Consider the following 5,175-nt stretch of genomic DNA (forward strand, 5'->3'; position numbering starts at 1 on the left):
ATTATTTGTGCTGAATCATATATAATATCCAGAGTCCATCATGATGGGATTTTAAGAGTTTTGTGCTATAAAATATTTAATTAAAATACTACTGTGAGTTTCTAGAGGACTTTTCTTTAAAAGCAAGTTTAGAGAATTGTCTTGTTAATCTGCACCTTTGCAATACATACAGAACCAATGTTGTGCACAGGAAAAAGAAATTTTCCCAATATATTTCAAAGAAAGTCACTTCTTCAGACCTTTACTTACCAACATTATGCATCCTATAGCAAAACAAAATGAGCTCTGCATCTCCTGGCATCACTGAAAAGCTTATTTTAAGTGCCAGGTGTTGCTATCATTCATGCTGTGTTTTTAATGATTATCGCACATGCAAGCAAAATGCTATATTAGTTTTATACTCGTGTAATTCCTGATCATCACAAACACATGCAATGATAGACAGGCACAATATTACAGTGCTACAGGTGGAAAGGATCTCAGAGAGTTCTCTAATCTAGCATCTCCTCCTTAGACACAATTGAACTTAAGTCATTCAGGACGTGTGGTAGCATTGCCCTTTCAATTTAATGAGTGTTTTATGGACATTCACAATGTGACCCATACTACAAATAATAAAAGTTCAAGAACCTGACTCTGTCCCATTTACAAGGAATATACACTGTGTTTGCAAAAAGATGTATAGTAAGTAGGAAACAAATAGTGGTATATTAGTGTCATGCACATCTTAGAATGGCACACGTGAGTGATTCTCAAACATTGTCACACTTCAAAATTCTCTAGAAGGCTTGTTAAAAGATTGCTGGGTCCAACCTTGTTTCTGATCTAGTAGGTCTGAGGTAAGACCCAAGAATTTGCATTTTCAACAATTCCCAGTGTTGTTGATGCTGCTGATCCTCAGACCACACTTTCATAGCAATTGTAGTAAGTTAGAGGGATTAAAAATACAGGGTGTGGAGTTCAAGTGTGGAGTTAGTATCTTGAACAAGCTATTTATCCTCATTGCCTTGGTTTATTTACCTGGACACAGAAATAATAACAGTGCCGATCTGGGTGTTACTGTAAGTATTAAATGAGATAATGCTTGTAAGCAATAGTGCAGTGCCTGGTACATAATAAGTGCATAATAAATGTTCATTAATAATTTTATTTTACATTAGTAGCTACCGAATACAAGCTCTCAGACCACCACTGCTATGGGAAAAAATAAAAATATGTACATATATAAACATCAGTATAATTCACAAAATGATTTTTCTTAGGAACAATTTTGCTTTACCCTAAGGTAACATTCTTCATAATTTTTGGTATTGAAATGTATTTACAATTGGCTCTCCAAACAGGCAGTTTCAACTGGATTGTGGATGGAAATTATGTAAAAAAAAAGTATAATACAAATAAAAATTATACAGTATGACAACTAATCACACAGCCTTTACATTGTATTAGGTGTCATGAGTAATCTAGAGATGATTTAATCTATACATACTGGAGAATGTGTATAGATTATATGCAAATACCATGCTGTTTTATACAGGGACTTGAGCATCCATAGATTTTGGTATCCTTGGGGTCCTAGAGCCAATCCCCCACAGGCACTAAGGAACAACTTGTACTTTTGTGTATATCATGATGATGGGGATTGGCATTTATTTATTTGATTAATAACACCTTGCTGATACCATAACTGTTATCCTCTCCCACTTTAATTAGGTTAAAATTGAAAAAAATAAATAGAAGAAAGTTAGGATTCGTCATTTCTCAAGAGGGCCGCGATGACTGTGTCATCCAAATCATAGTACTAAGAGATCCATATATCTCAGAAAGAGTATGGGAGCCCCTGGAAGGGGATACTCAACTGTGGCAGGAATAGCTGTTGTGGGAAGGGAGGAAGAGAGCCACATGCAGGAACGGAGGGTGCAGCCCCAGCCCTGTTCAACTCATTGGATGTAGCAGGACAAGAACCTGAGGGACGCCTGGGTGGCCTTCCTGCAGCCTCCCATAATGGATCAGAATACAATGCAGCACACTCACCTGTGTAGCCATAGCAATGACATAGAGTTGAGTTGCTTTAACTCTATCTTGAGAGCCAACCTGAGAAGTCAGGGATCCCTATCCTGACCACTTGACTGATGGTTTTGCAGGAATTTAAAACTCAAAACTCATTCTATTCTGCTAGAGTGGAAAGTGCAGCAAACAAATCTTTTTTTTTTTTTTTTGTGATCATGGGGCACCATACACTGGTTTTATAGACTGTTTGATACATTTTCATCACACTGGTTAACATAGCCTTCCTGGCATTTTCTTAGTTTGGAAGAAAAAAAAATCTTTTTGTTCTTGCTGCATTGGCCCATGGCCCCATCATCAGGGAAAATGCAACACACCCATACGATAAAACATAAAATACAATATTTCTTTGGATATTTTGACTTGATTGTTCTGGCCCCAATTAACACTTTTCTCATGCTCTTAACAGAAAGAACAACTCTAAGCAAAGATTTTGAAGAAACATCTTGTTAAGGACCATTCAAACCTGTTTGAGTGGTGGTCAGGAATGGAGAAATCAGGAAGCTGGTGGGATTCAGGAGAGGGCTAAGAGGTAGAGATATTTGGGGGGCCCACTAATAGGTAGTAATTAACTGTTCTGATGATTCAATACTCCCATTTTGAACGGAAAAGTAGCAACACAAATCAGCAACATTGAAGGGCCCTGCATCAAGGTAAACAGAGCCCTAGTAACTAAAGGTCATTGAAAAGCATTGTCATACTTCGCAGTTCTCCAAAAGTCAACCCTGAGACAAGGGTCTGGTTCCAAGTAGTTTACCTTTCCTCCTAATGAAAGAAGAGAGAAGTGAGGCAAGGTTATAGCAATGAACGAGTGGGGCTCAGTCCTGCTGGGGACCCATGGAGGATCTGTGTGGATCCTGTGCAGCTCAGACCTGCCTTCACATCACGGCAGGTGTGAAATAAGCCTTACAGACGAACAGTTGCAATGGGTTAATTGGCCCAGGGGCACCATCTGTGCCTTGAAATCTTCCTCCAGGTTTGGATGGCCCTGCCAATACTGAGTGGGACTGGAATACTGAGGCAGACCTGTACCTGGGTCTCCTTTCTTGGCCTTGTAGGCTCAAAACAATGCTGATAGCTTTGCTGGCAGTTTGGACTGCACCGTGGTGTAGGATGCGTCCATGCAAGCTTCTCTTCAGCTACTTCTCTCAAGGTCAGACTTGCATCACAGCCTGACAGCTCTCCCAGCCCTCCTGGCCTTCCTTCCTATTCTATTTACAGAGCATTTCCCCTGTGTGTCCATTTAATCCACCCTTAGTATCTGCTTCTTCTCAAAGGACACAGACTAACGCATCTCCGAGTACACCAACCATCCCTCCTTGATGGAAGGTCACACCTGGGGGCATTAACTCCCCTGCACTTCCAGTCTGCCCCACCCACAGCCCCATGGGCTCCCAGTATAAGCAGATGCCCTCAGGCAGACAGATGCAGGTATCTGGGTATGAGGGAACAGTCAGTTAGTGGCCCACGGTGACCACAGAGGCAGGAGATCCATAGGATAACTGACGTTGGCTACTAGAATTATCCCTGGTTATCTGTTCAAGGACAGAAATAGCTGTGCTCTATAAACATGACCAGGAGAGGAGTAAGGCTTTAGGCAATGATATTTCCAGGCCTCTGATAGGAAAAATAAATATTTTCCACATTAGGGTTACTTAGCTTTTCCATTCCCAATAACCTGAAGGTTTATTTCATTTTCTTCCTCCCTCTTTTCTTATTATTCTCAATTTGACTGGTTGCTATTGATTCACATGGGAAATGTTCCAAGTTCAGAACATTTACATCTTCTGGTAACAAAAAGAGGTAAAAATACTCTCTGCGGAGAGCTCTGAACAATGAGTCGCAGAGTGGCCTTCGGTGGTGTTCATTTCCTTCCCACTTGGCCCCCTTGAAGATGAAGGACCATATGCTGAGAGTCATATTCCTGGCATAGTTATAAACAGGATCAAAATGAGATCATTAAGTGGAAGTACTGCTATAAACTGTGAAGGGCAAATAAGAGTTGCTCCGAGATATTTGTAAAGCTCATTATTGCACTGGTTCAGACGGGTCAAGGCAAATCCTCGGAAGCAGGCCACCTGCAAAGAGAAAAAGTGTCCCAGAACCTGGTTAGCATCTAATATATCCTTCTAAATGCAGGTTCCACTCTATTACCTCACTTTAAACACAACTTAAAGCTTCTTATGATATTCAGACAATAAAAGCAATTTTTAGCTATTGAGAAAACATTCTGTTCCATATGTTATACGGCGTACCATTTGTTGTAATTCTAACATCCCTGAATATTCTACATTTATTTGTAATTTAATAGAATCAGTCTTCTGCCTTTGGGATATTATAGTGCAATTTCATGTGTACCATTAAAAATATAGTTGATATATTCTACAACTGACTTAGCTGCAAATGTAGAGATATTATTGACACTGCATGATAAAAATGAAGAAACATGAAACCTTAAGAGAAATGGAGAATTTAATTTAAAAGAATGAAGAAGGCAGAGATAAAATAAGGACAGTGACTGATCCAACACCAGGCACTAATATATTTTTTATACTTTCTCTTCTTAAGCTGAGTAATGGAGGTAGGTCAGAATTTGCCTCGAATTACTGAGATGAACAGACAAGGAGACACGTGTATTGTCTGGTCAATCTTAACAGACACAGTTCAATTGCTCAATGGTTCATCTGTCTATTCTGAGCTGAGTTTGAACAAAGGTGACCCTCAGAACTTGTTACAAGATCTTGTTATTTGGAACATATTTTATGTTTGTGTTTTCTTGAGACAGCCTCAAAGATTCATGTCTAAAATAAATGCAGCTGTGAAAAATTTTAAAGATACAACCAGAAAAGTAATTCAACATGTCCCCAATGCTTTTAACTCCAGTGATGAAATTCTAATCTGTAACAAACTTGGAAAAAAGCAGCAACGAATTCTCTTGGGTTTCCATACCTTATGTATGTCTTTCAGCTAACAAAAATTTTAGCTTCAATTTCATCCAAGGCAAATTAAATTAAACTTCACTGGAATTCTGTAGGCATCTTCCATCTCAGAACTCTGATCATCCCAAGGAATGTAGTTGGCACAAATTAAAATGTTAAAGATTTCACA

Source organism: Nycticebus coucang, chromosome 7 (assembly GCF_027406575.1).
Source record: "Nycticebus coucang isolate mNycCou1 chromosome 7, mNycCou1.pri, whole genome shotgun sequence".
NCBI classification, from domain to species: domain Eukaryota; kingdom Metazoa; phylum Chordata; class Mammalia; order Primates; family Lorisidae; genus Nycticebus; species Nycticebus coucang.